Raw genomic sequence first — 26,622 nt, forward strand, 5'->3', positions numbered from 1 at the left:
GACCAACGTATTATCCAGGCCTCTTGCATTAGCACCTCATTAGAGTTTCAACAATTTCCTGCACTGAGTATTTTTACCCATTTTTTTCCAGATGAGAAAATCGAATATTAAGGACTAAGTAATTTTCCAAACTCACACTGAGGTGGTATTGAACTCAGGTATATATTTTTCCTGAAGCCCATTTTTCTGGCAATTTTTGCCATGTTCTTTGTGGTTATTTTCCTTTCCCACAAATACTTCTTTGTGGAAGTATTTTACTGGGTATGTGGATTAGAAAAGGAAGACAGGATTATTCGTTTGTGCCCACAAGTGAGGGCACTGAACAGGATTATTTAGATTAAATCCATAATGGAATTTTCAGTTTTATGTGTGTGTGTGTTTTAATTTAGCACTTTGTCTCACTCAATAACCTATTCTGCTTATACCTAATTGCCTTATGACCGAGAGTTCCCTCTGGTATATAAAAGCACTACTAAAATATGGTATTTCACATGCTTAAGGACAGAACAAAATAATAGTATCTTAAGGTAAGAACTGATGCATTTATAGGCTTTAATTTCATACATTATTCCTTTCTTGTTACTTTTTGGAAGTGAAGGAAGGAAATCAGGGGCTCAGAGGAAGTGAGGACTATGATTCCTGGGTCTCATGATATATGACTTCCAATGAAACATCATAATTCTGTATTAACAAACTATATAAACAATGATAAGAGTATTCAGTTGAACAACTGTCTTAATCTAGTTTTAAGCCAAAACATTTTATTTTTGCAATGGAGGCAAAGTATTTTAAGTTAAAAAAAAGAAGAATTATTTAAAATGATAAAAATTTAACACAAAAAAGTTTTAAAAACATTCTTCAAAGTTAAAATACAAATTAATCTTATAATCAAAACTGGCACTCCAGGAAATCTGCTGTTTTTATTTCAAATGTATGAGCTCATGAGGTTTTGTGACCTGCTTTGCAAAGTATTTTAGAAAATATCTTAGGAATTTCAAGTGTAGTAAGCGAAATTTACACAATTTCCTGACTCAAACTCTGCTTTAAAGAAGGGTATACAATGCTCCTCAGGGTTAAATTAATCTGTTTTTAGCTTTCTCTATTGTTTAAAAATTTGGTGCATTCTATCTGAGCATGTGTTTATGAGCTGGATTTAGCACATCCTGGCTTAGAATCAATTGACTATTGAAACCATGAAAACATGTAAATCTAATCTTTGAAGTAACACTTGAGTTGTCAGTTTTACTTTTTAAAATTGTCTCAATATTCAATAAATATAAATTTCTACCAATTGCACACTTGAATGGTATTTCAATAATTTCAAAATATTTCAATTTATCTGTAAATTGACAATTATTTTTTAATGTTGGGTGAGAGTCTGAGCTCATAAAATTGAAAACAAATGCCAACAATGTTTGCCTGGTTATAATCATAGAACATCCAAAGTAAATCTATATTAGCACAACTCAATGTGGTAATTAAGATAGAAAAAAGCAGTACTAAGCTGCATGTCCTATCAGGTTCCTTGGGGAGCAAAATTAACTGACGTGACTTGAAATATGTCCAAGGAGTTTAGTTAGCCTCCAATTAGCTGCAAACTTCTGCTATTAAAATGTATAACAAATACCAGCCGCCGTGTCCCTGAACCCTTCATTATTTAAGTCCTAATTTCAGATGGCTCCTTCATCAGAGTATACATCGCCAAAGCTAGCTTTGACTTTTAACTACACTGTACAATCAGTGCTGCCAGGTGATAAGTTGGAAGGACAACAGACTCTAGGGCATACGTTTGTGAACCTCAAGGGCCCAGCTCTTAACCAAAAGCAAACAACAGAACAAAGGCAAACATTTTAGGAACAATCTACCATGAAATTCTGGCTGAACTGTCGCCCCTGTTTAATCTTGCCATTTACACCTGTCATGAAATCCATACAGTAAATTCAACAGGCCAGGCAGAGATATGAACACAGGGGATGCTTTAAGAATGGGCAATTGGCATATGTCTTTTCTTGAGTTGAGAAAGCACATGCCCTGTTCTTATATCCCTGTTTATTTTCTATATCAATATTTCCCTTCATAAACATAAATGACACCTTGATAATATTCCAGGTTGAATGACAAAAAAGTAGGCTTGCTAAATATTTAATGAATACTTTTGAGATCATAATTAGTTTATTTTTGGGATACATTTATTTCTATATTAAAAAGTCTACTTGTAAATCAGTTCTCTGGAAATCATGGCATATTTTCCTTTATAGGAGATGTTTTTAAAATGTCCAATTCTCAGGACAGGTCAGTAGTCTACTAACCCATGGTATAACTTGAGCTGCCTTTGCAATTCAATTTTACTCATTTGTAACAAATTTAATACATGAACATTTTTCTTTTGATTTCTACTTCACGTCCTAATAATACTCTTTGCCTCAGAATAAGTCTATTTTAGAAAATAGCTGATGCTTTGGCCATAATGGCTTCTCTGATATTGTCAGCAGATGCACTAGAGTGGGTGATGGGATAGATTTCCTATATAGAAGCAACTTTCAAAATCAATATGATTTCATAGGTAAAGGAATCTTTAAAAATTTTAAGAGAAAAACTACTAAGAGTAATAACCTCTCACTTGCTCTAAACTAGAGAAGCTGTGTGTGTATTTATCAGAGTGGGAGTATGTGTTTGCGTATGAGAGTACTGGAGTGTGTAAGCACCTGAGTTTGTGCTTGAGTGTGTGTATATGGGAACATATGTGTGTGAGTTCATGAGCAGGTGTGAGTGAAGGTATGTGTGTCACATGTGGAAGAAGAATGCAGTGTTTGTAGGCTGAGGTTAGCGAGTGAATCACATAGATGCAAGTGGAATAGTTATAACCTAAGAGCAATTCACAGCAATTCAACAACATATGAAGGAATTGCTAGCAAAAGCTGGTGAAGGAATATGTTGAACTTGATTGTTCAGATAGTTTTTATTCAAGTTGTATAATTTCCATACGATCTCTGTATTAAAGGTAAATCAAAAGTTTCTAAATAACCATATGGAAAGAAAGTGATGAATCAGACTGCATTAAAAAGACACACCATTACGAGAGTAAAAAGGAAAGCCACAAGTGGGAGAAGGTATTTGTAATAACATGATTATAGCAAGAATACACACACACACACACACACACACACACACACATATATATACACATATACATATTCTCATATAATTAAATTTCTTAAAAATCAGGCATTCTCTTAGGAAGAAAAACACACAAAAATTGAATAGCTACATCTCAAAAGAGAATATCCAAAAGACCAACAAACCTGAAAAGTTTCTCAATCTCATCAGGGGAATGCCATACAAAACCATGGTGTGATACCACTACACACTGGAAGAATGGCTAAAGTAACCCCGGTGGCAGCAGCACTTGCTCTGGGCACCTCGCTTTACAGCACCCCACTCTAGCCCTTGTCTGGGCCTGCATCCTTCACAGGGAGAGGAGTCTGTAGGCCAAAGGTGTGTACCCATCCAGAGTCTGCCACCCAAGCCCTTTTAGACCATGCGTTAGCTACCTGAGCCCCAGATTCCCTGTCCAAATAGCCTAGAGCCTGCTTCGAAAATATGCTTGGGGCTTCTCCGTGGAGTTTTCATCCAAAGGAGAGATGATACTACCTATGTGTGTAGCACTAGTCCCAAGGGAGGGTCAGTGCTCCAGAAGTGTGAACAGAACTTCAGTGTGTAGACCGGGTTTCCACGAGCTTAGCTCCCCCTTTGCATGTACACCACTTTTTCTCATTAATTCCTATCAATTTTAAGTTCCATACTTCTGGTATGTTTCTACTCCTGTCTAGCTACACCTAAAATATCCTTTCTGTTTTCATTCTTAAGATTCTTCTTTTTTTCCTGCCTAAGACAATCCAGTGGCTCAGTACTGCTCATGAGATAAAGCAAAAAGAAATCCTTAACATTACAGGAGCCTACATTTCCTCTGCCTTGAAAAACCACCAGCCTCTTAAAGAACTCTAATCTTCACTCTGCTTCCTAGTTCCATTAGCCGTCGTGAAATTCCTCCATCTTGCTCTTCTCTTTGCTACCTCAAGATATTGGTTCATTTTGTACCTCTGCCTAGAAAGTCTCCCTCCAACACACTTACATTTTCACCTGATTAATGTCTACAAATTATTCTTAGCTCAATTCAGATATATTTTCTTCAAAGAAGCCTTATCTACCCCCACCAAATTATGTCAGATCCTTCATTATAAACTTCTCATAACATCCTGCATTATTTTCTTAACATTTACTACAATTTTAATAAAATATTTCATGCTTTGTTGTTCAACATCTGCTTCCCAAGCAAAAATGGAAGTCACTTAGGAATTTCACGCACAAAACTTTTCGTAGATAAGTGCTTAATAATTGTTAATGAATGAATACAAACATTTACCTATGTAAATGCTTAGTAAAACCTGCCATATTTGGCCTTTATGTAGGAGGGTTAAATAATGAATGTCTTAAATAATACCCTAAAATTTTCAATCATCTGTTCATGAGTTATTTAAAGATAGTGCTGTTATATATATTAATTAAAAATCTCTAAGATTCTAACTTTAGGAAGGGTTAGGGTATAAACAAAATAAATGAAGATATATTTTCATACACTAAGGATTATATTTAAATCAAATATACACAGGCATACATTCAGGATTATCATTTAAAAAATATACATAGGCATAAATTCACAAGTCATAACTTTTCATATTTGGGTAGCAATTGTAATGTTTAAATACACATGGTAGCCATTTAATATGTGTTATTTATTATCCTTTATTGAGAATCTACCAAGTATCAGGCACTTTATATTATCTCTAATTCTTACAAAAACTCCATAAAGCTGATATTATTATCCTTACTTCACTTTTGAGGAAATTAAGATTAGAGTTGTACAAAACTTGCCAAGGTTATGTTTATCCTTAGGCTCTAGAGTACTGGAGTTTGTAACTTTGTCTGACTGATTCAAAAGCCTGCATTCTTCCCATTTAGTAAAAAAAATCACTTTCATTTTTGCCAGAATTATATTTTTCAATCTCCAGATGAGTATTTTAATCAGACCTTAATGTTTCCAAGGAAAACTCACTTCATCAAATCTATTAAATAGGCTAGCATTTAACATACATTGTGACTACTTCACAAAATAGAAGGAAAAAAGGCAACAGAAAAACAACAAACCAGTGAACCAACTAGCAAACAATAAATTAACTTGTTAAACAACCATTTGAGAGGAATTTCAAATTAATCCTTTCCTTCTAAAGTGGGAACCTCTAGTAGATCATTCTGCATTTGTTGCATTCTGCATTGGAGAATAGATACAAAATCAGTTATAAACCAGGAAGATATTAACAATGCAATACTAATGTACAAGAGAATAACCAATAACACTAAAAATGACTACAATCTCTTAATTATTGAGGCTTCTTACGTTAATTTACATATTTATTCTTTTCCATGACAAGTGAACTGGAAACTACCGAGGATCTAGTCCAAGATAAAAATCAGTCTTGAATACTGCAGTTCATTTTATGCTAGAATCTCAGTGTGAAATCTATTTCAGTTCTGGTCCTTCATCTATGGAAGAAGGATACACACATGCATGATAATTTGCCAGACTGTTTCTTACATTTTCTTAGGAACATAGCCATATTGAAGAGACAATTAACCACATGATGTTAATTACTGATGAAATTAACATTACTAAAATGAGAACTATCATATATAGGTATATAGAATTTTGAAATTGCAGGTAATGTGCCATATATATCCTTGCGTGAATATATGGAATATATGGAATATATATATATTCCAAACAAATTAATTCAAACTAATGAGCTATATCTCATTAGAGTTAATGTAAGATGTCAAATATGTCAATGATTTGGCATGGGTTAATATCCAAACTGTAAAATCAAAGAAGTTTCCACATTGAAATCAATAAGACTTCCATATAATCCTACTTTTTTTAAACATAAAGTTGTGGCTAATATATAGATGAAATTGGAAAGTGAGCCCTTAAAACATGCCATTAGTTCAGACAAAGCAAATGTAAGAAAATAAGTTAGGTGTGCATAAAATGAGGAACTGAAAATACAGTGAATACTTTTATATAAGTGGAAGCAAGAAGAAAAAAATGTAACTCAAGTAATGTTTGTTATAGATGACTTATTTCTAGAAAGGAATATATTTTTCAGTTCATGCAATAGATTTTCCCTATGATTCTCAACAACAATACCATCTGAGGAGCTATTTGCTGAACTATGGGGGTATTTCTGCTTTTCTCCATGATTGAGGATATAATCGTGGCAACTAGGTTAAGGAACATCTTAGTATGTTCTTCTTCAATTTTTTGATATCCTTTTCAGCATTATGGTGACATATGTGTGTATAATCATGTGATAATAGAACAGAAATTAATTTTACATATAAATATCGAGACTTCATTATAGAGTTTAATATGAATATATTTTTTTAAATCAAAGGGAGATTATGCATTGTTTTATTAGAAATACCTTTAAGAGATGTTCATAATTTCAGATAATCACATCAGTGATGCAACATAGCTTGTCCCATTGGAGTCATCAATATATACCAGCAGATTCATGGCTGTCACCGTCAAAGGAATTCTACATGTATTTTATACCAATCAGCTCAACACTGGCTATCTACCAGAATCTTCTGGAAAGTCCTTAACAAATTCTAACTCCCAGGCTGCACCACAGATTATTTAAGGCAGACTGTCTGGACATGTGGAGCCAAGGTCCTATACCATTTTCATCCACATTTGTTCTGGTCACAACTATTTACATATTAAGGCATATTATTTTATTAGATATTGCATTCCTTTCTTCATCGTGACATGCAAATGAAGACATCCTACGTTGTTTTGAAGTTATGGGTAAAGGCACGTCACAGAATGTTTGTTATAAAATGGCAGCACAGCCTCTGATAGTGCTGGAAACCTTTGACCTGTGGATCCTCCCCACTCCAGCATGTAAACAATCAAATGCAGCTGAATAGCCAAGGTGACCTTTAGCATCTGTGGCAAAGACTTTTCAGCACAACAGTGAGTTCAGCGGCATGTTTCATTTATTTCCCTCCCACACTTGCAGAGTATGAGAAGCTATTCTCAATCTCTGTCTGAAGGAAGGTATCTATCAAGAACTCTTGTTCTCCTTTGTAAATGCCTCAGTCTCCCACTTTGAAGCTAATAAGGTATTGTTGTTTTAGAATTCTAAAATGTCATTAAAATTACATAACAGGGTAAGCAGTAATTTTCTAGACTATCCTGGAGGCTAATTTACATATAAATTAGCATTACATAAAAACATTATGTTTTTCATAAGACATAATGAAGAATATGATTAGAAATAAATGTAGAAAATTAAATTTAGGAAACCTGCTCTTAGCAAAAGTCATTTCCCTTCATTAAATTTCTTTTAGCCAATTCTACAACAGTGTCTCAACTCAAACATTCAGAAAACTCTACTTTGGGAACGACTAGAGTAGGGATAGTTGCTTTTTTTTTTAGTTAACGTGAAAAAAATGAGAGAAGATAGAGATGGCAGAGGGCGAAGAGGGAGAGGGAGGAAGACAGAACAATGTTAAATGTTATAAAATGTAATGTTTTATACCAACTGAATGGAGAGGACTCGGGGTAAATCTCTGACACTGAAATTCTTTCTAAGTCAGAGTTTAACCATTATACCCATCCTGTGAGCCAGAGGACTATTTACCTTTGCTGTGTGATGGCAATTCAAGAGAAGAACATGTATTTACCTCTTTGGAGGGGAATTAAACAACATCTAGAACTATACAAACTATGATACTAAATTTGGAATAAGTGCACAAGATATTCATTTTACTTACACTATCACTATAAATGCACCTCTTTCACAGATAAATGATTTGCACCGATTACAGTATTTCTCCATGATTTAAAGTTATTATTTTGATACCAGTTGCCTGGAAACATCAATAGGCCTAAAAATCTCCTGCTGAATATGGACACATGTTTCAGTGCTGTTAGCCATCTGGGAATGTGGAGTTCTTCATGGGAATTTTATTTCCCAAACTCTGCCAGTGTCTTACTGCTTTTTCACCTAGCCTAAGTACACCAAGCTCCAAGAAATTATTAACTATTTCATGTCCTGCAGGGAACAATTGACCTCAATCATTTTTAAACTGACAAATGACCTTCAATCATTTTAAACTTTAGTAGATTAAAGGAGGACAGAAGAAAATGGATAGCATAAGACAAAAAGTATGCATTCATGAAGACTGGTGGAAAGAACAGATATTTTAATAGAACGTTCTACATATTTTTCTCAGCTTTCTGGCACCAAACAGAAACCTAGGTGCAAAACTGGCATTTATCTGCAAAGGATCACCTTTGTTTTCTTATAACCACTTATGAAAGAAAATTATTGTCATTTTTATCATGTCTCAAAATTTGTAACATCGACCTAGAGGTATGAAAGGATGAATTCATTTTTCATGCATTTAAATGACAAACTAAAAAAAATTCTGTTTAAATCACCTAATAAATTCTATGATATGAAAACAAATATCACTCCCCCCAAAATAATACATTTATGTTCTGGTCCTGTAAGAGGGCTACAGGGGATATCGCCTTTCTGAATATCAGTATAACTCAGTATCATTTTCTTGTCTTTAACGGTATGCCACAAAACACATTTAAGGGTTGAGCCCCATGTAGCCTCTTTCCTAGTGCACTTATCCTTGCTGGGACTGCCCTAGCTGGCTAGTTGAGTTGTCCATTCTCCCACACCCTTTTAGGGACTATCCTGATATATATATATATCCTTAAACATATGCATATATACACTCATACATATATCCAAACACATACACCTGTACACACCATACACCTGTACACACCATACACCTGTACACACCATATCCATGCGCACATTCACACATTCCTTATCTTGGAGGGAGTTATGTGGCATTACAGGGATTTTTATATTTTAAAATATCCCATAACTATGTATATAAAGCAAGCTAAAAATATGTCTTTTCTTTATAGTACTTGGCTATTTTAAAATTAATTACAACACTTTTGGTTTTAGTCCAATACAGCAGATGTGGAAGATAAATTACTTACTCTTTGCTCTGAGGTTAAAAGCATCACAATAAAGCAGAAAAAAAGAGGTCATTTGTGAGTGAGTAAGTGTGTGTATTGGGGAGAAAAAAGCGTGCTTAACTTTAAATGAACAAAATAACAGGAAGGGGGGTGGTGAACAGAACTGGTGTAGGGTTATCTCTGCATGAGCTCGAGGGCCTCTGTTTCCTTCCTTTCCACCGTCTTCAATACCCAGCCTCAAAAGTTTCTTCCTCATTAAAATGTCCTTCATAAAATCCAGGTAACTTTAATTACTCATTCTTTTTCTAGGTATGCTAAGAATTTGCTTACATAGTGTATGTTAGTTGATGGAGTTCAGGACCCACTACCTCAAAATATGGCAACTTAGCTTACTGAGTATTTTAAGCTGAAGAAGTCTGAGAAAATGGCAGAAGCAAGAAGGTTACTCTGACGTTCATAAAGCCTTTATGTGGCAGGTGCTCTCTATACCCTGCCAAAAGGAGCATCCTTATCTCTGAAGGCAAAGGGACACTGAGAAGGCTCTAAACAAGCAAGCCTTGCTATGTTTCCCCGTTTGCTACAATTACCTCGTGCTCTTTGACCTGCCGTATTTCTCCACTTGTCATCAAATCTAGCATAAACATACTAAGGTTCGACCATTTTTTTGAGTCTTCATTTCCTTATGACAGTGCCTGTGTCACATAAAATTTACATGGATTAAATAAATATATATGCTTTTCTCCTGTTCATCTGTCTTTGTCAGTTTAATTTTCAGACCTAACCAGGGACCCTAAAGACTGCTGAAGAAAATTGTTCCCTTCCTAAATAGCGCACAAATATATATTAATGTTTTATGGTTTTTATCTCTTATCCTGGACTTTCTCTGATGTCCTCAATGAGGTCAACTTTATGATATGCAACAGGAAGATAAATCAGAATGCATCAAAATGCAGCTGAGGCATCAAAATACGAAAAATGATAGATAGTAAAGAAAATTGTGAGATAGAAACCTAAAGCTTGCACATCACCATAGTGTGGCTACAAATGAGTTTGTCGGGACTACAACTGAAAACAAGACTGTAAAAGAATCAGTAGAAACTATTTTGAGGAGGATTTCCTTTAAGAGAGCTGCTACTGTGTTGTAAGTTACAGGTATACTCCTCTGTCCATTTGTTTTGTCTTAGAAGAGTTGTGGGGGTTTTTTGGGGAGAGGTGGGCAAAGTGCATGGTATTTTAACTTCCATCTAAGAAATAAAAAGACTAGCTTCTAATCTCATCCTATTTACTACTTACTTAGAATAACAGTTATATGCATCCACATGTAAAGTAACAGATGTTCAGAAATAAGTAAAATACATCAAGAAATCAACATGCCTGGTTTGATACAAAGCGCCTGTAAAGACTGAAAAACTAATGATAGTGACCGTCATTTAAAAATCTCTAACACCTTCCAGGTGGTTTTCATATTTCATGTCAGTCTTCATGTTAGATATTTATAAATAATAACACCTGCCATGAAATAAAGTATAAATTGAAAGGAAGTGAAGATAATAGTAGAATCTTGAAATCATTGGGTTCTCATTCCCTAGATTTCACCCCCTTGCTTATGTCAGCTATATTGATAGAATATGAAAATTCTCTGACCATATACATTTGCTCCTTTCTGCCCTTTGCCAAGTAACTTTTACCATTCCTCTGAGGAACAGCTATGTTTCAGGAATAATTTATTCACACTATTTCAGAGTCAAATGAATACCTTTCTTTGCTATATTCATTGAACTTTTGCACTTTCTATTGTCTTTTGAAGGGGTGACATCATCCTGGTGCACTTATATTGATTCGTAATTATGGAATTTAGTTTGCTTTCTTTAGAGTAGCTGTAGTTTATGAATTAAGGATGAAAAGGAAGCAGAAGCATAGTTCATAATTTCTCAGTTAGGGTTAAAAAGAAATAATGTATATTCTAAAATATTTTATATTCTAAATATTTTATATTTTAAATTCTAATATATATTTTATATTCTAAATAAATGTTTTATTTATAAAACAATAACATCTTTAAAAAGATAAACTATAACAGTGTCAACATATATTGATATTTCTTTAAATGGGTGTCACTATAAAGGCTGAAGTCTTCTTGGGAGGTGAAGATAGAGAAAGCTGAATATATTTACAGAGAAGCGAGAAAACTTCAGCTGTGCTGTTGCCATGGAATAAGTTGGCACTAATTAAATGACTATTCATTGGTAATGAATGCCAAACAGCATTAAACAGTTAGTAGAATATTTATCACATACTTAAGGACTAATTGTACCATATTAACAATCAATGGCACTATAAGAAACTAGATATATGATAATACATAATTGGTGTTAATTGAAAGCTCTTCTAGGAATGTGATTTTCTATTTCCTAATGGGACAGTAGCACAATATACACATAATTACTGAGTTTTTCTTTCCTGAACATCATGGTATGTATTTGGGTACAACTGATCTATCTAATTATAATTCTATTACCATCAAAAAGTGAATGGTACAAATTGTGTTCTTTCCATTCTTGCCTCTCTCTGGTAAAAGGAAACCTCATTTCATGACTAAAATTGCTTTCTATTTACAATAACATGATTATTCAATTCATATGAAACTTTATGAGACACCCAGCTTGAAGAAGGCTCTCTCCTCCCATGTATCTCTCAATTTTCTCTTTGGACAGAGTTGGAGTATGTGGTAAATACAACAGCAGAACAGGACCCATATTCAGTGAAAATTAGGACACTTCTCCCTCTCTGGAACCTGGTCCAAACACTTCCCCATTCTACATAGATAGATGAAATGCCTGTTACACCTGCTGCCTTAATACCATGAAAGGATTTTTTGATATGAAGGTAGAGGAAAGGAAGTAGATGATGTTTTGACACTAGGAGCTCTTAAGGTAGACTGACATATTGATCACAAATACGCATCCTCTCTGCCCTTTACAGTGTAACTTTGCAGTTTTTCTCACTGGTGGGGGAGTTCACTTTTCAGTCCCCTGACTTTGGGCTTGGTCAAAGGGATGTTGGCAGAAGTGATATAATGTAACCAAGACTGAAAATGTGCTCAACAGTAGGGCTTTCCCTCTCCTGTTTGTATCACTGCCACGTATGTAAAAATAAAGATGGCCACATGTTCTTTGATATTCTTCCAATCTGAAGAGGTCTGTATCCTCTCTCCTCAATCTTGAGAGTGTTCACTTAAATTTAAATATACTTACCTAGCAGTTCATACAACTCAATAACAAAAAGCAACAACCCAATCAAAAAATGGACAGAAGACCTAAACAGGCATTTCTCCAAAGAAGACATACAGATGGCCTACAGGCACATGAAAAGATTCTCAATGCTGCTAATTACTAGAGAAATGCAAATCAAAACTACAACGAGGTGTCACCTTATACCGGTCAGAATGGCCATCATTAAAAAGCCTGCAAATAACAAATGCTCGAGAGTGTGTGGAGAAAAGGGAACCCTCCTACGTTGTTGATGGGAAAGTAAAGTAGTGCACCCACTATGGAAAACAGTACGGATGTTCCTTAAAAAACTAAAAATAGTTTTGACATATGATCCAGCAATCCCACCCCTGAGCATATATCCAGATCAAACTCTAATTAAAAGAGATATACGCACCACAATGTTCATAGCAGCATTATTTACAATAGCCAAGACATGGAAGAAACGAAATGTCCATTGACAGATGAATGGATAAAGAAAAAGAAGATGTGGTATATATATATATACACACATATACACACACACATATATACACACATATACACACACACAGTGGGATATACACACACACACTACTCAGCCATAATAAAGAATGAAATAATGCCATTTGCAGCAACACAGATAGACCTAGAGACTATCATACTAAGTGAAGTAAGTCAGGAAGAGAAAGACAAAAATCACATGATATTACTTATATGTGGAAGCTAAAATATGACACAAATGAACTTATTTACAAAACAGAAACAGATTCACAGACATAGAAAACAAATGTATGGTTACCAAAGGGGAAAGGGGGTGGGGGAGGGATAAATTAGGAGTTTTGGATTAGCAGATACAAACTACTATATATAAAATAGATAAAGAACAAAGGTCCTACTATATAGCACAGGGAACTATATTCGGTATCCTATGAACCAAAATGGAAAAGAATATGAAAAAGAATATATATATATATATATATATATATATATATATAACTGAATCACGTTGCTGTACACCAGAAACTAACACAACATTGTAAATCAAGTATACTTCAAAAAAAAATTGCCTAGCATAGAGTACATGAAGTTAATCTTTACTAGGAGTGTATAACAACTGAAGTGGTTAAGTTTGTATAGCAGATGTGATCTAGATGTTTATCCCCCATTAATATCCATTCTCCCCTTCTTCTAAAGTAAGAGAAACCTAGATTTTTAGTTACACATATGTATTCTCTGAAAACAGCTACAATTCCCAGGGCTCCCTTGAATACAAATAGCTGTGGCCAGATGGCTAAGTACTAAAATGTAGGATATGAAAGAACTGGAATGTGCAAATTCCCAGGAATGTGCTTTTAGGCAAGGGCTGGCCTTTCTGATACCATTTTCTCCTTCCTACTGATTTGGATGTGATCATCAAAGCTGGTAGGTGAAGAATCCATCTAGAACCATGGGTTGATTTGGGGAATGAAAATACAGCAAAGGAGTCTGGGTTGAGACACCATGGAGCAAGAGACAGTTCTAGACTGCCTGCCCTTGAACGGTAGGTCAGAGGAAATACAAACAAGCAGACAAGAAAACCACCACCTTCCAAAACTCTCTCTTCTTTAAACCACTGTTAAAAACTAGTCCTGAGACTAATTTTAACCAATACAGGACTATCTAAATTGAAATATCTAAGCAAATACTTTTTTTTCCTAGGCATTATCTTATTTAGTCCTCACAATAATCTACAAGGAACATAACATTATCATCTACCTTTTATATTAGATAAACTCGAGGCTAAGAGAATATACGTAGCTCACCCTAAATCATACTGTGAAACCCAGATTATCTCATGACAAAGCCTGTGCTTCCAACTTCTATGTCACCGAGCTCACCTAACTGTCATCATGTGCTGAGCTTTGCAATAATTGCTTGGGACACTGGGATTAATTAAAACAAAAACAAAACAAAAAAGCAAACAGGTCATTACCTACGCTCCAGCATTACATATTCCTCCATATATTTAAGAAATGTGGTATTTTAGAATATTATTTACTGGGTTCTTCCTTAGGGACTATGGTTATAAATTTCTTCCTAGGTGCTGAATTCAACGTTAAATTGAGTAATCTTTATGACTATCGACCACTCATCGAAGCAGAGGTTTGCTTTCCAAATCTACTAATACTTGTTACACTATATACAACACTACAACATACGAAATGCTGATTTTGAGGAGTTATAAAAGCTGTGACTCTGTATTACAAGTTTTAAAACATAGCACAATTAATTTCTTCTAAAACCTGATCAGTGATTTTGATAATTTGGTAGATACTTACTTCCCTGTGATAGTGGCATAGTCAGAAATCTTTGAAATGTGTTGATCATCTAATTCAAATTCTTACCATGTTTGATATTTTCTTTGATCATTTTGATGGAATTTCTCACTTGAATGAAAGAAACTGAAGAGATGGAAAGGAAAATGGCTGCGAGAGCTTCAGAAGCACCTGTCCAAAAAGAAAAAAAAAATGACATGACTTTTAAAAATGACTATCACAGAACAAGGAGGTAACTACATTATTGAGATTGTAGGAAATAAGAACACATCACCTCTTTTTCTTATTTGTCATGTTTATGTTTATAAAAGAGTAGTCAAAAGAAAATGATAAATAATAACTAGCATTTTATGGAAGGTTACAATTTAGAAAATATCTTCATGCACATCAACAATAATTACCAAGGATACTTTCATTTTAAAGTTAGGGAAATTCAGGTCCCAAGAGAAGTTAGGTGACTTTCAAAGTCAAATAAAAAGTGACAACAGGGCTTCCCTGGTGGCGCAGTGGTTGGGAGTCCGCCTGCCGATGCAGGGGACGCGGGTTCGTGCCCCGGTCCGGGAGGATCCCGCATGCCGCGGAGCCTGCGCATCCGGAGCCTGTGCTCCGCAACGGGAGAGGCCACAGCAGTGAGAGGCCACAGCAGTGAGAGGCCCGCGTACCGCAAAAAAAAAAAAAAAAAAAAAGTGACAACAGAACTTAGATGTAAGCCTGGGCCTTTGACCTCAAAGTCTGGACAACAGGTAGGTGTTTGCACCACCATCGCCAAGTTGTGTCCTAAGTTAAGATCTAGCAAGTCTAGGTTTCTAGTCCACGAGCCCTTTCCCCCAAATAATTAACTCACAAGTGTCTATTATGGTTATGGTGAATATTTCAAAATAATTTTCATGAAATAATTTATGTTGAGAAAATGTGATTTCAGTCTCAAGGACTACATATATCAAAACGTAAAACAGTGGAATTCATACATGTTTACTGAGTGATAAAATGTTTGTCTTCCAAATCTTTAGAATAATTAGATTGTTTATTTTGGTTTGGAAATTATGAGGTTTAACAAATTTCTCAAAGCTTAAGGATGGTCAAGCACTCTTATATATGAAAAACATTATAGAATTACAGATCTTATAGATCCTGCATGGTTTTAATCCTTTATTTTTCAAAATAGTAAATTAACAATATTGATAACTAATCACTGAGTTTTACTATGCACAAGTTATTCTGCATGCATTGTTTCACAAGTCATAAGAAGCTGATTTACAAATTTTACAGTTGCATTCTTTTTCTATTGTTTAACAAATTGTCACAAACCTAGCGGCTTAATACAACACATACTTGTCATCTCATAGTTTCTGTTGGGTCAGGAGTTGGGATGAGGCTTGGCTGAATCCTCTAGGGTCTCCCCTGGCTGCAATCAAGATGCCATCCAGCTGTGTTTCTTCCTGGGATAGGGGTCCTCTTCCAAGCTCACGTGATTGTTGGCAGAATTCATTCGCTTGCAGCTCTATGACTGAGGTCCTGTTTTCTTGCTGGCTGGCATGCACGGACGACTCAGCTTCTAAAGCTGCCCTTCTCCCTCAGTTCTTCACCACGTGACTCACTCACAGGTCCTCTCACAACATGGCACCTAAGGTCTTCAAGGCCAGCAAGAGAATCTGTCTGGTCTGCTGAGCTGGAGTCTCACATGATGTAACATAATGTGGGAGTGACACCCCACCACCTTTGCAACATTCTATTGAGTAGAAGCAAATCACAGATTCCACCCACACTCAAGGGGAAGGTATTGTACTCAGGTATGACTCACTAGGGTGCACCTTAGTGTGTATCTGCCGCCATACATGAGAAAGAAAAGTAAAAAATGGTGAACTTGGATTCCCTTCCAGATTTTCAGCCCTCAAGTTCTATGTTCTACCTGTTAAACCATACTTTTGATTTAATCTCCTGTTCTCTTTCCCAGGGCAGTTTTTGAATGGGTCCATAAAATAAAATGAGCAGACAACTTCACATTTGCATTCTTGTAAATAGCTTGACCTTTATTCGATTCAAATTATTGCTCCCTGGAGACTTCCCAGTCTTGATTAGAATTTGGCTTCTAACACCAGACAGGAGTGCCCTGTACATAGATGGGGGTGGTGCTGGGGGAGCAGATGTGAGAATAAGAGCTTGGGACATCTCACCTGCTTTCGTTTATCTTCTCCTCCAGGCCTGCTAAAGACTGTTCACAACAGAATGGCTGGAAAAAATTTACTGTTAGGTACCCTCATTATAATCCTGGGAATGTCTATGTGCAAACCTAGCACTGTATCTACCTTAAGTAATAGCTTTATTTTAAATGAGTGTTACAAGATATAGAGAGAAAAAAATTAGCAATGAAGGTTGTAAGTTGGAACTAAATTCCACCGGGAGCAGCCTGTTATTGAGGAAGTTATGTACAGATATCCTGGACAAGCCATCTTCAAAGCTACGAGGAAATGCCAAAAATCCTGCCAATGTCTATTTTTCTTCTCTCCAGGGCACAGGTTAGATAACCTATTACATAGTTCCTATTTCTAATGAATTTAACAACAGAAACACAAGATGATCACAAAAAGATACTAAACTTTTCAGTGAAACTTTTCCTTGAGAGTTCCAGGTAAGGACATTGTTTAATTTCAATATTTTTCTGATTAGATGATACCTTGTACGCAGGCCTCTCACTGTTGTGGCCTCTCCCATTGCGGAGCACAGGCTCCGGATGCGCAGGCTCAGCGGCCACGGCTCACGGGCCTACCCGCTCCGCGGCATGTGGGATCTTCCCAGAGCGGGGCACGAACCCATGTCCCCTGCATCGACAGGCAGACTCTCAACCACTGCGCCACCAGGGAAGCCCTAGATGATATCTTTCTTAATGAACATATCTATTGCTATTGTATTGATTTTCTATTGCTACTGTAACACATTACCATAACTTAGTGGCTTAAAATATTAGACATTTATTCTCTTACAGTCCTAGAGGCCAGGTGACTGAAAAGAGTCTTTGGGGGCTAAAATCGCAGTGGTGACAGGGCTGGCTCCTTCTGGAGGCTCCAGGGGAATATCTATTCTCTCTCAGCTTCTGGCGGCTGCCCATTCCTTGGCTCAAAGCCACATCAAATTTTACTTCCATGGTCAAACTGACTCCTCTTCTGTAGTCGATTTCCTTCTGCTTGACTCTTATAAGGACTCTTATGATCATATATGGACCCACACGGATAATCAAGAAGAATCTGTCCATCTCAACACTGTTAACTTAATTGCATCTCCAAATTTCCTTTTTCCAAATAAGGTAGCATTCACAGGTTCCAGGGATTAGGATGTGGATTTTTTAGGGGGGTGGGGAGTGGGAGATGTTATTAAAGCCTACTGTAGTTATGTACCCAGGAACCTACAGGGTTCAAGATTCATGTATATCAGAATAAAATTTAAATAAACTCCGTACTTCCCTATTGGATGGATTTTCAGTCAGGTGAAGAGAATTTGACATCCCGGTGAAAGCCAAATATTTGTAATTATACAAGCACTTGTTTTTACTTTTTAAATTCATTTTTAGATTTTTGGGATGTCATCCCTAAAAACAGGAACTCAAATATACAACCTCCTTGATCACAATAATCCATATGAAGAATTGTAACTGTGTTGGTTTTTGCCTCCATCTATGAAAAAATGTTATTATTTATATATTAATTTTTTTACTTAATTTTAATGATTGGACATTATGTAGTTGGTGCTTATTTCAGGATCCATGATTTTGTTCTAATATTTTTATTGCATTTCCAAGCCTTACTGGTTTTTTATAATTTCATCTTATGTTTATTTTTCTTCTTTAGAAGGTTGTATCAGCTTATTTATATATATATTCCTTACTGAATATATAGAAAAACAGCACAGAGCACAGTCACTATTACTGGCACGTTTGTTCATAGAGTTTCAACTCTGTCTCTGCAACTCAGAAGGGGACGTTTATTTACAACAGATATTTCTGAAAGACATCAAATGAGTTTTTCACCACTTGTTCTGGACCTATCACTATAGGAAAATATAAAAATGTATTACCACCATAGTTTATTCTTTCAGCCTAGTGCATGTGACATGTTTATAGAGCAATGAGCTCTTGTTTGGAAGCATTAGTACAGAACTGTTTCTGTGGAAAAGAGGGAGACAGATAATGCGAATTGGGAACTTCACTGATACAGGAGTCAAAACACGGGTTCACATCCCGATTTCAACATTAATTAGTTTTGTGACCTTGTAAATCATTTAGTTTTTCTAGATCTCACTTCTCTGATCTACAAATTAAATGGGCGTAAATAAACTATCTTCAACATTTTCGTGATATTGAAGTATGTGACTTTGGCCACTGCTAGTTACTGTCGCAATTGCTTTTTACTGTACCTTTGTTATATACCACAAAGCTATAAATTGTTTAGTGACACTGGGTGATTGCTTAAAGATGTGGTAAACCATTGAGAGTTGGGAAGTATAAAGCCATCCAAAATCAAACCACTCCTTCTTTCCTTGCTTTTGCTTAGAATCAACTAAAAGTGAACAAGGAAATAAAAGTAGCCTTGCTTTGGGTTTCCCTGGTGGCGCAGTGGTTTAGAGTCCGCCTGCCGATGCAGGGGACATGGGTTCGTGCCCCGCTCCGAGAGGATCCCACATGCCGCGGAGCGGCTGGGCCCATGAGCCATGGCCGCTGAGCCTGTGCGTCCGGAGCCTGTGCTCCGCAGTGGGAGAGGCCACAACAGTAAGAGGCCCGTGTACCACAAAAGAAAACAAAAAAAACAAAAAAAACTAGCCTTGCTTTGATTTGTTATGGGCTGAGGTAGGTTCTTATTTTTCCCAAGCCAAATCCTTGCTCCTAATTCTATATTTGTTACAAGAAGAAACACTGGAGCAACTGGATTCATTTTTTATTTTAAATCACTGTGGGCCCCAAATTTCAGATGAACCACAGTATTTAAATTCAGCCTTCACTGACGGTACCACAGAAATGTTTTCAAAATGCCAACCGAGCCTGGAAACACATTGCATCTGTAATTAAGCAGCTGAGTGCTGAGATGCTTTTATCTCCTCTTCTTGTATAAGTATTCTTTAAGAATACTGTCACTATCCACTGTAATGGACACTTTGAAGTAGAATGGAGGAGACACACCGCTGAAAACACTAGATACACATTCTGCTTGGAATCTAGACGTGCAACAAGGAGAAAGATTCCTTATATATAAAACCCTTGATCTCACCCTCCGCCGAGGATCTCTGACAGGGAGAACGCAATGGGATTAATTGCCGCAAAAAAACAGAGGCAGGTTTCTGACCTCCCCGTTCAGAGGCTGAGGTGACAGCTTCCTTTTGCCTCCTCCTTAAGTAAGCAGTGATTAAACTCTCAAGGTGCCAGGCTTAGACATTATTATATCAAGACTTCCGTTCTGGGTGGCAGTGTCTTTTTGCCTTTCCTCTTGCTCCTTGTTCTTTTCTCTTTTTTTCACTCTCCAGAGAAAGTGATCAAGAGGCAGCTTTCCCTTGAACTACACTCTCTGTAGTTCCCTGATCTTTAGTAGGGTTTCAGACCTGTACTTGCAGTTCCTTATGCTCTGCTTTGACTTTGCAGACTCCGAGGATAAGCTGCTTCAGTTAGCGCTGAATACAAAGGTGAAGCCCACATTACAATCTGACTTAAAAGACAAAAGACACAGCTTTGGTAAGGAAGTTCCACTGTACACGGGAGAGTGCTTTATGATGATGATTATAACAAAACTGATTACTTAAAGATAACTATAAATTTCATAAAGTTGTTTCACAGATATTATCAACCCTGGTCCCCCCAAAGCCTCAGGAAGGTAGACACAGTAGTTTTTAATCCTTATTTTACACAGGTGAAAACCAAACCTAAGGAGATTAAGTGAATTCCCCAGGGCATCACTGTTAGGAAGCATCAGAATTGAGATGAAAATCCAGAAGATCTTGTTCCAATTATTTATCCATTACACTCATCGCTTTATCTTCTGTATGCTCTCTCAACTAGCATGTGTTTCCAGGTTGCTACTAGTTTTAATTTCATCTACAAAGGAAGAGAGTTCAGGCAGACCTCAGAGATACTGCAGGTTCAGTTACAGACCACAGCAATAGAGCAAATATTGCAATAAAATGAGTCACATGATTTTTTTTGGGTTCACAGTGCATTTAAAATTTATATTTATACTCTACTGTAGTCTATTAAGTGAGCAAGAGTTATATCTAAAAAAACCAATATGCATACCTTAATTAAAACTTAATTGCTAAAAATTACTAACCATCATCTGAGCCTTCAGCAGTTCGTAGTCTTTTTTTTGGTGGAGGGTCTTGCCTCAATGTTGATGGATGTTTACTGCTCAGGTTATCGGATGCTGAAGGTTGGGATGGCCATGGCAATTTCTTAAAATAAGACAACAGTGAAGTTTGCAGCATTGACTGACTCTTCCTTTCACAAATGAATTATCGTAACATGCAAAGTGTTTGACTGTTTAATAGCATTTTACCCACAGTAGAACTTCTTTCAAAATTGGAGTCAATCCTCTCAAACCCTGCCACTGCTTTATTAATTAAGTTGATGTAGTATTCTAAATCCTTTGTTGTCATTTCAACAATCTTCACAGCATCTTCAGCAGGAGTAGTTTCCATTTCAAGAAGCCACTTTCTTTCCTCATCCATAAGAAGTAACTCCTCAACCATTAAAGTTTTATCATGAGATCACAGCAATTCAGTCACATTTTCAGGCTCCACTTCTAATTCTAGTTCTCTTGCTACCTCCACCACATCTGCAGTTCCTTCCTCCACTGAAGACTCGAACCCTTCAAAGTCATCCACGAGGGTTGGAATCAACTTCTTTCAAACTCCTGTTAATGTTGATGTTTTGACCTCTTCCCGTGAGTCATGAACATACTTAATGGCATCTAGAATAATTCCCACAGGGTTTTCAATTGACTTTGCCCAGATCCATCAGAGGAATCACTATCTATGGAAGCTATAGCCTTTCAAAATGTATTTCTTAAATAATGACTTGAAAGTGGAAATTACTCGTTGGCTGCAGAGTGTATCAACATGTTGTGTTAGCAGGTATGCAAACAACGTTGATCTTGCTGTACATCTATTAAAGCTCTTGGGTGACCAGGTGCATTGTCAATAGGCAGTAATATTGTAAAGGGAATCTTTTTTTTCTGAGCAGTAGGCCTCAACAGTGGGCTTCAAATATCCAGTAAACCATGTTGTAAACATCTGGGCTTTGTTGTTCCATTTACAGAGCACAGGCAGAGTAGATTTAGCATGCTTCTTAAGGACCCTAGGATTTTCAGAATGGTAAATGAGCATTGGCTTAAAGTCACCAGCTGCATTAGTCCCTAATGAGACAGTCAGTCCTATCTTTAAATATTTGAAGCCAGGCATTGACTTCTCTCTAGCTATGGAAGTCCCAGATGGCAACTTCCAAACTAAGGCTGTTCTGTCTGCACTGAAAATCTGTTGTTTACTGTAGCCATTGTTATTACTTTAGCCAGATCTTCTGGAGAACTTGCTGCAGCTCCTACATCAGCACTTGCTATTTCACCTTGCACCTGTGGAGGTGACTTCTTTCCTTAGACCTCATGAACTAACCTCCACTAGCTCCAGACTTCTCTTCTGCAGCTTCCTCATCTCTGTTGGCTTTCATAGATTGAAAACTGTTTGGAACTTCCTCTGGATTAGGCTTCGGCTTAAGGGAATCTTGGCTGCTTTTATCTTCTATCCAGACCACTAAAACGTTCTCTGTATCAGCAATCGGGCTGTTTCACTTTCTTATTATTCATGTGTTTACTGGAGTAGCACTTATAATTTCCTTCAAGAACTTTTCCTTTGTGTTCACAACTTGGCAAACTGGCACAAAAGGCCTAGTTTTTTAGCCTGCCTCAGCTTTTGACATGCCTTCCTCACTAAACTTAATCATTTCTGGCCTTTGACTTAAACTGAAAGATGTGTGACCCTTCCTTTCACTTGAACACTTAGAGGTCTTTGTAAGGCTATTAATTGGCCTAATTTCAAGGTTGTTGTGATTCATGAAAGAGATGAGGAACACCCAGCTGGTGGAGGAGTCAGAACACACAACATTTATGGATTAAGTTTGCCGTCTTATATGGGCATGGCTTGTGGTACCCCCAAAACAACTATAAGAGTAACGTCAAAGATCACTGATCACAGATCACCATAACAAATATAATAATCCTGAAAAGTGTGAAAAGTGAGAATTACCAAATGTGACACATACACGAAGTAGCAAATGACGTTGGAAAAATGATGCCAATAGACTTGCTGGATACAGCGTTGCCACAAACCTGCAATTTGTAAAAAATACAATTTCTATGAAGTTCAATAAAGCGAAGCACAATGAAACTAGGTGTTGTTTCAGCAGTGTTGTTTCTTTCATTCTACTTGAGACACTTATTTAGTGTACTTTGCTACCAATCTACAAGATTTGACAACTGTTGATTGGGCATTTTGGTCACTAAGTATATGGCTGTTTATCTACGAGATGCAGCAGATAAATTCAGAACAGGTGCTCGTGGGACTCCACAGACATGTGGTTCTATTAGGTAAGGACACAAAAAGACAGTACTAGTTGGAAGACTTCCTGGGTCTTTTCTAATGCCAATCAGGTAATAGGATTCAACTATATTCCACATTTGTTTCTTTATTTCTCACTAAATTAACTTTCTGTTTTTTTTCATAGTGTGTGCTTCACATTACTTTGGTTAGACCATAATTGGAAATTAACAACCTCTCTTGATCTTTCTACATAATGACTTCTCAATTTAAATACCTACTGTCAACTGATGAGTTCTTTCTGCAATTTTGGTCAAAAATTCTCAAAAAAGAATCTGGCACAGGTTCTAGATTCATTCATTCATTCATTCATTTCTCTGAACACAGAGAAAGGTTGCTGTGCTCCAGGTACTGTTTCACGTGTTAGGGTTAGAGCAGTAAACACAACAGACATATTCTCTGTGGTCGCAGTCTTGTATTTTTGTATTTTAGTAGTGTAATTTGCTTTCTAACTCAAGCCTAATGAGAAGGTGCAGACAAAGAAGAAGAAGAAGAAGAGGAAGGCGAAAGAGGGGAAGAAGAAGGGGAGGAGGAGGGGGGAGGGGGGAGAAGGAGAAAAGGAGAAGAAAGACGAAAGAAGGAGGAGGAAAAAAGAAAACACTAGAGTGTTGAGCTATAGAAGCTAAGGGAAGGGTCTGTGTCTTTTTTTAGCTTCCAACACTTTTCAAGCTGCTAGGTTTGGAACTGGCAAAACATATGGAAGAAAATATGTAGGGATCAAGGGTGGTATTCTATTAGAATGAGTTATGTATAATGGAAGTGAATGGATCAATTTTTGAAGGTTCTGTGTTTTTATTGATTGGAACTGTGTACAGCTGTAATCTTTCCATCATATATATGATATGCATCAACCAAATAATATACATATAATATAAATGGAAATGAATGACCCACTATTGATCAGGCATACTCTGGTAGTTACAGAGTATTATTTTATTCTTTCCTTGATAATTTTAAGTTTGGCAGAACTTCAGTCCTTTATTTAAGCTGGTGCATATCTAACTATCCCACTGAAATTAATTCAGTAAATGGAAAAAAATATTTATACAAACTTGAAGGAACATGCTAGGTTTATTAGAAGAGTGACAAGAACAGAATTCATAATTACATTTTAAAATGTTAATCTGGCTGGATTTTGTGGGTTAGATTGATAAGGGGCAATGCTTACGCCAGGAATGCGCTAAGGACGCTGGCAAAGAAATGCAAGCAATTAATAACTGTTGCCTAGATAGTTTGCTGGCAAGAAAACTGAAGGAACAAAAGCAAAATAGGTGCTTATTTAGGAAGCAGATTCTACAGGGCTGGGACCACATGGAGAGGGAGAATTCAGCATAACTCGCAAATTTTGCTCTGGATCTCCTTTCGGCTGGGTCACAGTGTTTTCAGACTTGCACTGCAATCTGAGATGCTTCCGATTCATGCCTCTTTTCTTCCTTCTCTCCCTATACAGGTGTCAGAGCTACATCATCAGTACATGATGGCAGTGATTCTCATGCAAGTGCTCACAGATCACATTTGGAAAAGATGAACTGTTCTACAATAAAGGTCTGTACATGGGTTGAAGGTCTCCTATATACCCCATTGTTTTTTTCTACCTCTGCCATTCTGGCCTGTCTTTTAGCATATACATAACAGATTTACCTAAGTGAATTGCATCTGTCATCCTGTTTATCTGAAGGATAACAAGACCCAACAGGGAACACTTCGTCACTCCCATTCCAACACCGATTAAGCAATTCTGGACTGAATCAGGTTTATTTTCCAGATATAGACTTGTAAATTTAGGGTGAATCCTAATAGCATAAATGTGTTCAACCTCAAATATGAGTTTTAAAAATATTGTAGAAATATTGGAGGAATGTTATATTTGACAAGTAAGACATATGTTTCTCATATATAGTTGCTGGAAAGATGCACATGTTGGTATATAAATAAATATGAATATATACATATAGTTATATAACTTCACACACACTATATTGCTAAGGAATAAACTATTTTACATAGAGAACTTTATAAATAACTAAAGTTTACCCCAAGTAACATTTTATTATTTTAAGTCTTTATTCATAAACTTAGGTAAATACAAGACTCACATTGCTTCAGCTTTTCATCTGCAAAATGAGGATTTATAGTCTCAGATAATCTCTCACCTCCTTCCCTGGTTTAATTTTCTATGGTTTTATGATGTCTTTTAAAAAATGGATTATAAACTTTATGTAAACAGAAGACATCAAAGACGGTTTCATATTTTTGGTTTGTTGTAGATTCAGTGTCAACAGTAGGAAAACTCACCATATTGCTTCAATTTTTTATAAATTTTCTGTCATATTTTTTTGATACCTGACTGTCAAATTGACATTTCTGATCTATCCCTGGGCTGCGCTTTTCCAGGTGTCATCATTCTCAAGCTGTTTGTGCTCAACTGTTTCTTACTTGCTGTGGATTGTGAAAAATATAGCCCAAACTGCAAACAATGTGTTAAATTATCTATAGTCAATAAGATTCTGAGTGAAGACAGAAAACAATAGCATAGCTCTATAGGTGGGCCTAACAAGAGCTATTTTAGGTGATTGACATCTTTTCTCACATTTGACTCTGTTACAGAGAAATGAAGTTTCTGGAAAACAAGCCACTGGATAAGTGGCATAGCACTGGACACTGACCTTTTCAGAGAATGTATAGCATGTAAATTAGTGCCTTGGCATTTTATGCATGTTGCAGCATCTGATAGAAAAGATGGACAGAACTTAAATTAGCCTGGTTTTACACTTCATACAAATAATGTACTAGATTCTTATTTTTCAGTTAAGTGTGCTTATTAATAGTACTATTTCTTCCATTTAGGAAGTATTTCTGCCTTCAAAGTGACTACACTAAAATCTAGAACTATGTGAAACAGAGAAATATTTTACCTTTTACAAAGTATAAAGTAGAGGCAAAATGAAGAAAGTGATTTGCCCCAAATCACAGAAAGGATGATGGATCCAAAATCACAAACTGAGGACTTTTGATTCTCAGCTACTGCTACCTACGTTGATTAACATTAGTTTCCTATTGTCAACCTGAGTTTGTGAACTTTAGAATATATGAATTTCCACCATTTAACCTCATTTATATAGATTACAAATAGCATTTGAAAAACATACTCAAAAAAGTCTAGTTTGCATAATCTGAGAACATTAAACAGATATTTTTTTCTTAATGGTGTGTTAAAAGATGCTAATCATATTGGACACAGCTAGTTAACAAGACAAGTGGTAGAAACTAACTTTTATGTAGTATTTTAGCCCTAATGTCT

General features: G+C 36.3%; 1 long non-coding RNA gene across 1 annotated transcript in view; it reads right to left on the bottom strand.

Moving 5' to 3' along the window:
• LOC307196842 overlaps positions 1 to 26,622 on the bottom strand; it is a 258,268-nt gene that overhangs the window by 38,580 nt on the left and 193,066 nt on the right. Inside the window, exon 4 of the long non-coding RNA XR_013831248.1 lies at positions 14,769 to 14,870. This is a non-coding gene — a long non-coding RNA (uncharacterized lncRNA). The remainder of the gene's footprint in view (positions 1 to 14,768; positions 14,871 to 26,622) is intronic.

The sequence above is a fragment of the Stenella coeruleoalba genome (assembly GCF_951394435.1).
Source record: "Stenella coeruleoalba genome assembly, chromosome: 14".
In the NCBI taxonomy this organism is placed as follows: domain Eukaryota; kingdom Metazoa; phylum Chordata; class Mammalia; order Artiodactyla; family Delphinidae; genus Stenella; species Stenella coeruleoalba.